The sequence below is a fragment of the Xiphophorus maculatus genome, chromosome 18 (genome assembly GCF_002775205.1).
Source record: "Xiphophorus maculatus strain JP 163 A chromosome 18, X_maculatus-5.0-male, whole genome shotgun sequence".
Lineage (NCBI taxonomy): Eukaryota > Metazoa > Chordata > Actinopteri > Cyprinodontiformes > Poeciliidae > Xiphophorus > Xiphophorus maculatus.
In genome coordinates, this window is record NC_036460.1 from 16,692,038 (window position 1) to 16,704,039 (window position 12,002).

Sequence of the window (12,002 nt, forward strand, 5' to 3'; positions counted from 1 at the left end):
TATCCATAATGGTAGAGCATTGCAATCAGCAAAATATTGCAAACTTGTTAATAGATTAAAAAAAAAAGCATATAATTGTCTAGTATATCTGGTACATTTGGGGACTCGGTTCGATTGGGGTTTCCACATTTTGCCCATCCGAGTCTGCTGTGACAGTGCACTTTGTAAAACAAAATAGAGATTTTTAAGACATTATTATTAAGTTTCCTCAGCTTTGTGCAGCATCACTCTACTGCACAGATGAATCTCACAACCCCAATTTCTGTTATTTAACTTAAAAACTTAATTGTTCTTGTAAATACTTACCAGCAGCTGTAATGTTCTTTCGTCTATTTCTGTCAGAACTTTAAACTCGACCTTCTTTGACCTGTGACCGCGAGCTATTTCTCCTGACATTCACACCTTGCCAAACAAACTAGACTTTTCAAAGAAACAAGCCATAGTTCAAATCAACATAGTAGGTGTGAATGTGTAACAAATAACTAAAGCACAAATGCTACTCACTAGCCTTAAAAATATATTATTTGTTACTTCACATACTGAAAAAGAATTTTTTTTCCATTGATTTTTATCTTTTTGGATGTGATCATCATTCATTTCCAAAAAGGTTTTAGAGGATAAACATCAGAAAGGCCTTTCAGCACTTGTAGTTTTTGTTAAAAGACCAAATCATTCCGTATTCCCAGAAGCCTCAGTCGCCTCCTGCCGCATTCCCAGCACTACATATAACCTGTATTTGTCGTGACTGTTCCATCTATTTAGCCACAACTAAACAGGCGGAAAATTTAACAGATTGATTTTCACAGGAATGAAATGTGCAGTGGAGATTCTCATACCTGGTTCTCAGGGAAGGATGTGTGCGGCATAAACAGAAGATGCGAGAGGAGATGGTCGCACCATTGATCCGAGGTTGGCAGGAACTTGACAGATGCTTGGCGCTGCAGTTAAGCAGACTGTGCAGATCTATTCTGATTTTCTCAGCCAGGATGGGCAATCGCAGGACTCGTTGGAGGGTGGACTGGCAGGTGAGCAGTGGACAGACAGGTAAGTGTGCATATTACCAGGAATGCTGCATGAATAGGATCCAGGTGAATGAGCACTGCTACAGACAAAGAGGTCATGGAGGCGATAGCGAGCCTTAGCTTGATCGCCCCAGGGAGGAAACTGTCAGCTTTCTGGGGAGAGAAACAAGGAATTAGCGCCAGGACAACTGGAGCACAACATAAGGTGGAGACCAAGGCCTGATTACCACTTGATAACATTATGACCTGGCATCTGTCTGAGGGAGTCGGCTTTACTATATGCAACTTCCTTACAGAGAGTGATGACATGAAGTTGCGCAGGCTCCACCTAGCCGTCACACCCTGGAGAGAAACCTCACAGCCAAACAAGCAACCTGCACACAGGTCAGTGAATGTGACAGTTTAAGTTAAAATGTTTCTCAAAACTGATGGAAATGAAGCAGTTTGAGAAATGGGATGTGGGCCAGCAGGGCCAGAGCCAGCACCACTGCTACTCATGCCAAGTGCCAAGTTGTTCCCATCCGGAGGAAACTCAGCAACAGAGCACGGCAACCAGCAGTTCTCCTCCAAAACAGGTGGTGGCAGACAAGAGAAATTCAGAGAAAAAAAAATGTATGCAAACTTCTGGTGTTAACATCAAGTTTTGCATTTTAAACTATGTTGGACTCATTGACTAAGTTGCAGGTTGATATTTAATAACTAAATATTTTCAATATTTTTATCTTCATGTTATGTAAAATTAGATTAAGGTTTTGATATGCATTAAAGTTGAGAAAAAAGAGATGTCAGTTGAGACATCAACAATGTGCCATGAACATATCTTTTTGTAATGCTTACATCAGCATATTTAAGTACTACATGTTGGACTCCAGACTATTGATAAAATTTCCAGTTCAAACGACACACACTTTAAAATTATTTCACCACTAAACGTGAATGACAAAGGTTCAGAGAAATGTATGGTCCCTCCTCTATAATTTTATTTAGTGTGATTATTTATGAATGAAAATGATCTGCTACATAATTTATTATTCATTAAATGAAGGTGTGAATCAAACTTAACCTTTAAATTAGAACATTTATCGTGCAAGTGAAACTCAGCTGGCAGTATGAAGACTATAAACTTCCTGTGCATGGACATAATTTTTCTGTTGATATATGTGCATGTCCCAACAGAGCAATGGAGAAATTGCTATATTTGTCACTATTAAATATAAAGCAGTGCATGGCATACATTTCAGCAGTAATGAAGACTCAGATAAATGTACTTCTAATGTTTCCTTTCTCCCTGTGCAGCCAGGAGTGGTGCAGCGTTGTTCAAAGTCAGTCCTTAATATGAGTACATTTGTTTTGTTTGTTTCTCATGTAGGGCGAGTCAGATTGAGGAGGAGCAGCAAAGTCCAGACCTTTGTAAATTATTATATGTTTCCAATCACAACTGTTACTTAACGGTGGATCACCTGTCAAAATGGACATGAAAAGTTGATTGCTCTATTGCTCTTTATTTTTGATGAGCAACCGGTAATTAAAGGTTTGGAGAAATATAGTTTTATGGCAAAAGGAACATGCAGAATGTGTTGTGGTGGCGCAGTGGTTAAGCACAACCCACATATGGAGGCCTTAGACTTCGACGCGGCCATCACAGGTTCGATTCCTGGCCTGGTGACCTTTGCTGAATCTCCTCCCCCTTCTCTCATTACCTAATTTCCTGTCAATTCACTATCAAATAAAGGCCACTAGAGCCAATAAAACCTTGAAAAAAAGGAACATGCGGTCATGAAAATTTTAAAAAGAAAGAAGGGAGATTGTGTGCAGGAGAGTGGGTGTGAATGTGTGTTGTCTCCCTTACCTTCCTCTTCTGCAGGGCATGATGGGCAATTTTGATCCCCATTTTAACATCATCAAGAGCAATCAGGAGGAGCTTTAAGGAGGAGCGGTTTCATGAGGCAGACACCAGATGGTTAACTAACCTTGTGTAGAAACCAGGCCCTTTCTGTTGCTCTAAATTCTGCTGAATCTACTGATAGTACTGTGCTTCTGAGTTCCTATTTGCGGTCCTCTGAGATAGAGGAGGACAAAATTATTCTAGCTATGAGTCCATGTTTAAATCTTTTTATTGCTCCATCTACATCTCTTGGAACAATTGTTAATTATATTATTAATCTAAATGACAAAGCAAAATATATGAAGTTAGGTTGTTCATTCAACCTGATGAATGAACAACAATATATTTCTGTTTTTCATTCCTTCTTTATGTTTTCCATTATTAGTAGTAATGCAACAATTACTAACTCCAAATGTAATATGAGTAATAATTTTATTACTAATTTTACTGTGGTAAGTAAGAAGTAAGAAATGTCGTAGATTATTATTTTTCTTCTTTGTTAACAAAATACGTAAGCAATTTTTGGTATGACATTGTTTAATTTAGGAGGAAACCTGGATGCATGCATGCTTTCCCCATTTAATTATTGTTCTACAAAAACCATGTGGAACATTCTTCCACTTTCATAACTCCAATAAGCTCCTTATTCTCTGCCAGGCAGTTTGTGAATCACTGTATCAAGCAATAAGACAAACACTCGCTATTCCTTCCTGGTGGATCTATGTCAGCAGGTGATGCAAAAAGGTCAATGTGTTTGAACTTCCCATGGAAGTAAATCCTCTGTGTCTTCCTCCACCTGGTGGGAGATGTGTGAGGTTGAGGTCAGGCAAGATGTGCACACCAAGAAACTTTAAGATCTCTTCCCTCTCTATTTCCTTCCCATGAATGCAGAACACAGATAAGATCCAAGTGTCTGAATTTCTTGAAGTCGGTTATCTGTCTGCTCTCTGTGATTTCTACAAGGTTCTGAGGTAGCAGCATTCTGTCATACGATCAGATGGATTACTGCAGGCCTATAGATTACTTTATGATATCAGTCCTACAATAGTACTATAGCTACTAATAGTAGTATTACTACACCAGCACTATTAGTGGTGGTGCAGTGGTGTTTGCAGAGCTGGTGCAGTTCTGGTGTAATAAATTTATTTTTCTGACTCCTAATGGATTAGTTTTAAAATCAAAGCTGTAACTGTCAATTTATTATTTCCATTCCTTGTGATTCTACTTTCTCCCATGCAAAATATTGTGATTTACATGTTTAAATTCTCATTTTAATGCCACTTTTTCCCCACCATCTTTTTTCCTACTTTGTTGAAGATCTAGTTGCACAACTCTCCCGTTATGATGAAGTTTATGACACCAAACCCCGAAGTTACATTGGATATTTCTTTCCACTTTCTCTTGCTTAATACAACAGTATGGTCCTATGTAATTCCCTATATAATTATAATGCACTCACAATCCTTCACTCTAATGTCTATGCCTCATCACTATTGACCAGCCGAGAGATAATTGGTAATGGATAATTATCAGCACTCATCATGAGAATGACTGCTACACATCCTGGTACTGCTCACCAGTCTTTCTAAGAATTGACTTCCCAAAGTGCATCCAGCAAAGACATTTAATGAACCCACAAAGGTAAAGTCAATTCTAAGAAACAAAGTACATTCAATATTACTTCGACTGTAATAGGGAGGGTGGCAAACACAGGTCAGCATAACAGATAGATTGTGCAACTGACTCCCTTGGGCCAGTAAGTTGAATACTGCATCCATTATGACAGCTATGGACAAAGGTGAAAACATGAGGATTAGATGGAACTTTTTAGAATGTCTTTAAGATGCAGAATACAAATGTGCAAAATAAAAAGACAGTCAGTTAAAAAGGTAAATTTGGCAGACAATCGAACTAGTCTAGACAGAAAGTAATGTATTAATCGAAACCATGGGGCAAAATTAAGAAAGGAAATATTGAACAGAAAAATATTGTTTGATGTTGCAGCCATAACTCAGATTTGATTGCTCTTGTCTTAAAATTCAATTGGTCTCTAGTTTGAGCAGAATAGCATGGAGGAGAGAAAAATAGGCTCATTTAACCCACTGTCAATGAGATAAATGTAAATTACATAATTTAACAATTTTAAGGAACACAATTATTACCATATTGCAACCCACGTGACCGCCACGACCAAACCACCTTCCCTTTAAGTTCCAGGATCCTCCTGTGTATTTCCGGGTTTTTCCAAATGCTGCTGCTCATTGTGGCTGTTGGCGGGTGTTGTTCGTAAAACAACCTGAAACCTCCAAATCTGACTCGACTAATACATGAAACTTGATCATCGGTGGTAAGTTATGTTATTAACTAAGATCTGACAGATGCTGTACCTGCAACAATAGCTAATGTTATTTCCCTCCCGCTGTGGTTCTCACCACGTTGTGATCAGGTTGACAGCTGGCATGGCTTCCCTCTGGTTAACATCGCATCAACCTCCTCAAACAATTCACTACTCGACGGTGAGTCAATATCATATTGAAGCATAAAGTAGAGCGTTATTTCTGGCGCTACCGCCAGTTAGCATTAGCTACTAGCTCGACTGTCAGTCGTTCAGGTCAATTCAATTCACTTATTCGATTAATGACTGAATGTAAAACTACAGTAAATAAGCCGAATTAAAGGCAATAACTTTAATATTTAAAGGCATTTCCTCCAATCCTAGATCTGATCATTTTTATGATTGTTTTGTTAGTTGTTGAATTTCATGCTGGTGCAGCAATGGAGTCTGGTACCAAAGATAATTTTGTTTGTAGCTACTTTGATCAATCAGATTTGCAAGTTTGATTGATTTGATTTATTTGTTGTTGTTATTTCTAACCAATTCCTTTATTGAACACATTTGAGCTGGAATTATGAAGTGCACTTTTGAAAAGCAATTTTTGTTTCCTTTTTCATTTTTATATAATGAAGTTAGAATCAGCTATCACGCATAGAAAGTATGTATTTCTTTTCTATTTAGCTAATATATGACTATATATGTATATATGGACTTAATGTGTGTTTTCTGGCCTTTTAGGTCAGGGTTCCCCCCTCCCCCATTGTTTTCGCCTGACTGAAGATGGCGAGCTACCCTCACACCACCTGGTGGTAGGAAACTGTACCACACTCTATACACAGGGAACTGAGTCAAACTCTGACCTCAGGAACACTAAAGGGGAAAAAAACAACAATTATTTACCCCCTTGTTCTTGGACTATCTTAGGACTCTGTGAAACATGATTGACTTGTATTGGGTTTTGAAGTGTCACTGACATTTAATTATTTATTTATTTATTTATTTATTTATTTATTCTTTCTCCATCTCTTGAGCCAATTTATGTATTATTGTTATTATTATTATTATTATTAGTAGTAGTATTACTACCATTAGTAATAAATAGCAGTCTATTGCTGTAGTAGAGATCTCTAAATAGCAGATACTATATCTGTTTCAGTCTAAATCATTCACCTTAATCATGACTCCATGTGATTCCTATTTCTGATCAAATTAAAGTACAAACTGATTATTAAAGCAAAATAGTGCAGTCAGACCTGTGCACCCAAAAACAGCGTTACAATGTCCATATGTACAAATGCTTTGACAACCTTATCTTTTCAAAATAATGTGTAGGTTTATCTGTATCCTAACATAAATTCTCTTTGACGGATGTTAAAGTAAATTTGAAGTTTAGAGAAATCTTTTTGATATTTAAAACATGCTTAATAATGCAGCCACCAAGCCATGTTGTTTATGACTGAAATCCTCAAGGGACAGGGAGGAAAAAAAGGATCCAACCTTACTTTTGCAAGATCCCGCAAAAATCGTAAGTTACAATTTCGGTGAAAAGTGCCAGTGTTAAGTTGATCATCTTTTCTCCATCAATAAGTGTTTCCCTGCAGCTCCGGACCGCCGAGGTAATGTTTAAGCTTTTACGGTGGCTTAGCATGAGCATAACACATCAGTTAGGGCCAGCTTGAAATGAGTAGTTGTGGTTTTTACTTACAGTGGTATAGAGCTGTGGGGGAAACACGACACAGATCAACGTAACATCTGTTAAGCTGTCCAGAGTCCTGTAGTCCGTTATTAATGAAATGAGATTATGAAAGTTGTTTGATTGAAGAAGACTATGTTATCAGAGAGATGTAGAGATGTGATGATTATTTTCTATGGCAGCATGTCTTCTGTTTATTCAAGCTGTCACAATAGGGAGTTATAGATCAGCAGATAATAAGAAGCTGAATGTTATGTTTTATCATTTTTGAAGAGTCCAAATCTGTTTGTGATGAATCATGTTGAATTAGAAAATGTTGGCAATCTTTCTGAAATCCCACAGTTGGTGCCAAGGTCTGCTAACTCTAGAGAAACACACAGAGATTGGTGCTTATTAGTAATGCAAACCTAACCTATTTGCTAATTGCCAAGATGGGTAAAATGTCAACTTTAATCATCTTGCATGAAAATTAGTGGAATCCTGACTATTTTCTGATTGTTTGGAGAGTTTTGTAACACAGTACAGGACTGACAGTGGAAACAAATACTGAGCATGAAATTTATTCCATGTCCATAAATAAATTTAAGATGTGTAAAGCAAAGATCAGCTTTATCTTTATAGGACATTTATTATTAATTTATCGTAATTATTTAAAATTTAACAAGATTAGCAAAATATTGAGGTCAGTGATTCTGTCAATTTCCAGAAGTTTTTACTCTAAAACTTTTTTTATCGTGTGAATGGAACAGAGCATTGCATATCCACTGTGAAATGGTAAATTGACATGAAAGTACAGTGCTTTGGACAAGTAAAGACCCCTGGGTGGCATGGGAGGCTCAGTCAGAAGACACACAGAGGCGTGTTAGGATATGTGTTTGTCTTCAGTTTGCTCTCTGTTCTAATAACAGCAAATCCATATTTTAACTAAGAAGTGTCTTACACACACAGATAGACTCAAGCAAAAGTGCACCTTTAGTCATGAATATGAAAGCAAACTTTAGACTTAAGTGTAATTTTCACCCACTCTCTCACACAGTAGGGCTCTGCTCATCATGGCAGTCTCATCTATCTTCTCAGTTTTTCTTATTACTTGGTCTGTGGGTCATAGACCCTGCAGATTTCACGGGTCTCTGCTCCTTATCAAGATCAATTCCATTCAGCTTCATAGGAGCTGAGACCTCTTATTACATAATTGAATTTGGGTTGATAATGAGAGCAGAGCAGATTTTCTGCCCTTGTGATCTGAAGAGACGGTGGACGGACCACCTGCTGCAGCTGCTAACATATGAAAAATCAGAACAGAGGAGTACTCTCAAATGAACCTCGGTTCTAAAAGGGGTGACAGAACATATTTAACTCTGTGTTTCCAACTTTGTGAAACATCAGAATGTGCACCATCTGTTTTAGTCTGCAGATCAAAATGTTTACATTGTCTGAGAAAAGGTGCAGCTGTTATAGCACTTTTTTCCACTTTTTAAGTGTATTGAATACTTAGGTTAAGGAATTAGAAGTACAACATTACATTGCTTGAGTGAGTTTTTGAAAAAATATACTTTTAGGACTAGTTGTATTGCACTGTAACTTTAATGAGATAATGCTGCTTTTTCTTGAGTACAATTTCTGTGCAAGTCTGCCACTAAATATGTCATCATAGACCTGGAAAGTAATTAATAATGCCTTGACAAAAAAAGATGAACAACAACAACAAAGAAATTTGTGACGGTGTCTTTTCACGCCATCGAAAATAAACCAAAGAAAAAAAACAACAACTTGGAATAAGATGTAGGAAGGTCCAAGTTTGACAGCGTGTTAAAGTAATGCATACAGCAGTATGACAAATTCAAGACTATCCATTCAGTATTCAGAAAATGCAGGGATGCATAATGCAAGCTTGGCTTTTGCAAGATTGTGTAAATGTCTTGGTCTGTGTGGCTATGAGTGAGTGTGTCAAGGCAGTTGCTCTTCATGTCTTGGAGTACATGAAGAAGTGAAAATCGCAACTTAAGTATGTTTTCTTCCTCCCATGAGAGCTCCTGTTTAAATTTACATGTCTGCAGAGAGTGTCATAACACATTCATGTCCCAGAGCTCCACAAGCTTATAGGCTTGAGAGGAAAACTCATTCAATGTGTCCGATTTTCAGAATTTCCAAACATCTACTCAAGTTTCTGGATTTAATGCACAGCTCACTGTTTACTGTCTTGCTCATGTTTAAGTTTGTGATAATACTTGTACAGTTACTTTCTTTCTTGGCAAACATAATTTGTTCCATATTACATGACTAAGCAAACAATTACACATCAAGTAACAGCATAAAACGAAATCATAGTGCCTGGGATAATAAATTAACCAGACACAAAAAGAAGAAGAAATTTCCTTCATTGGTCAAAGGCAAGCTTAGGGACAAAATCAACTAAGTGGTACAAAACAAATTTCTTTTTTTAAGGCACCTTAAAACATTTTCTTTTTTGTTTATTCGGAAGGTGGTAAAAGTTTGAATAAATTTGTAGAATAGACTCAGAATAGACACATCAGGAAATGACAAAGGAAATAAACCTAAAACAATATCTTAAAATTAATATGAAGGTTCACCTCAAAACTGCCATAATTTCTTGTGCAATCATTTGCACCCTCCTGTGATCTTAAGAGACGAGTCATTTAGACCCCACAAGTTTTGTTTTTTTTTACTCGTGTAGACGTGCACACGCAAGACCAAATGTGCGTGCAATCTAGTCTGATTAGTCAAATTATGTTTACTATATGGAAAAATCTGGTTGTTCCATATGCTGGGGGAATGTTTACTCTACAAAAAATACATATTTAATGCATCTTAATTGCTGGGTTGACTTGATTAACTGATAAATCAGGGTTTCATCTGGCATGAAAGTAGACAGGTTGAACCTGTAGATAAAACTCAACCTTTTGGGTTATATGCATTGGTGTGCAAGTGTAAATGTGTGTTTGGATCTGGTGTTTGCTTTGTGGTTGTAGCTTGTCAACATGCTAAAAAAACTAAAGCAGTATATATACCTTTTCCAGGCACTTTAACTCTCTTTGTCACAATTTGTCACCACCCTGTCCATAAGGAATCAGAAGAAGCTGCTAAGGTTCATTTAAACCTTTGGTGCTAACTGATATTGCAGTGGTTAACTTCACTGTATGTGGCAAAAAACAAAGTGAGCTGAATACATTTTTGTATTTTATCGTTTTGTTTTTTTAAAAATAAAAAGCATATGCCTTTTTTAGTTTCACTTCCCAATTATGCATTACAAAAATATTTTTGCAAATAGATGTTTGGTGAATAAGTCTGCTATGCAAGATATGTAAATAGAGAAACAAAACTTCACTGTTAATTATAAAATGACTTGTAACATATTCATACCTCATCTCCATTTAAGAGAGCTATCTATTTTGTGGCACACTGCTTCGTAACTGCGGATTGAGAGAAAATCTCCATGCTGAGCGATTTTTTTTTTCATTGAAAGCTTAGAAAATAAACTGAAATCAACAGCCATTTCAAATCCAATCAAACCAAATAATATTGCACGTCTATTAATTTTTTTCGACACGTTATCACAAATAAACACATGCATACGGTAACATAAAGGGATCTTTTGAAAAATAAGTGCCTTCAAAGCATTTACTGTCCATTTCACAGGTCAGATTGGATTCTTCAAAATCACTTTATCTGCTGCCAGAGGATATCAACATATCAACATGAAAAGAATACTTGACATGTTTGCTTTGCACTTTAAAAACAAACATGCACTGAAAAAAATGCCACAATCTCTTAGACACAAAGATGTTATTAAATTAGATGGAGAAACCTGTGCCCAGTGCCTCAAAGACAAGAGGCTTTCCTTTTTTCACCTAATCCCAACAAAGGGATGCTTATGCCTTTGTTCTACACTCCCTCTCGCCTCATTATGGACAAGGAAGGGAGGATTTAGGAAAAGGAGCAGTTCTTGCCAAAAAAATGTTTCCCTTTTTTGTTTGTTTGTCTTTTCAGTCAACCAATCACTACAGTGCTGGTTAGCAGGTCACACTGTACCCAGTCATCCACTCCTTGGGGAAGGAAAGAAGAAGGGGAAAAGTGGTGAAAAATTATCACAACTACATCTGGGCTCTAGACCAGGGGCTTTCAAAACATGGGAGAGCTAGCTACCCCCTCTGGGAGCAAATGGACAACTGCACGCCCCCACTCTCTCCCATCCCTACTGCAATTATTGTTCTTATTTCAGTAAAAGTTTTGTTGTTGCCGTTTCACTGATATTGTTGGGTTTACCTGCTTTAGCTACGTAATGATGCTTCAGTTGCCTTGTCATTTACAGTGTTAAAAGTATGAAGTACTTTCTGCAGTGACCACAGTTCATTTGCCTCCTGAGAGAATCTGAATTTAAAGTATCAATCTTACCACGCTAGTTGTGATCCAATATACTGCTATCAATCGATTAAAACATTTAGTCAGATTAATCACACTATGGTGCTGTGATTAATCACTGGTAAGCTTGAAATATAAATTTGCACACAGTTGTGATTCTTGCTGAATTTTGCACTAGGGAAGGCCCTCTTTCTGCAGCAGTCCAACCGATTAATATCCAAGCAATTATTTGTTTTATTGCAGCAGAAAGCAGGTAATGTAGCCTCTCAAAATGCATTATGTAAGATTAACGTGTTAAAATTTTCTGATAAATTGCATGAGTTGATATGTTAATGTTGACAGCCCTAATCTGATACTGATACAAATTTGGTATTGAGTTAAGGGATACTTTGGATTGATCTGCTCACTTCTAGTATATGGGGGACCCACTATACTGCTACCATACCCCATAAGTTGTGTTTTCTTTTTAAACAAGTTAGGATAGCACTGTGGACCTTACAAAACATATTCATCACATTATCGCACAAAATCCTTCTCAGATAATGAGATTTAACTTGCTCAGTTCTGCTTATTAAATAATCATATTTAGGATTGAGCTGTAATAGGGCTATGTCACTTTTATGCAAATAAGCTTTAAGCTCGCTGCTTCCTCCAACTCACTGTTTACATTCTCACTTACACGTGAAA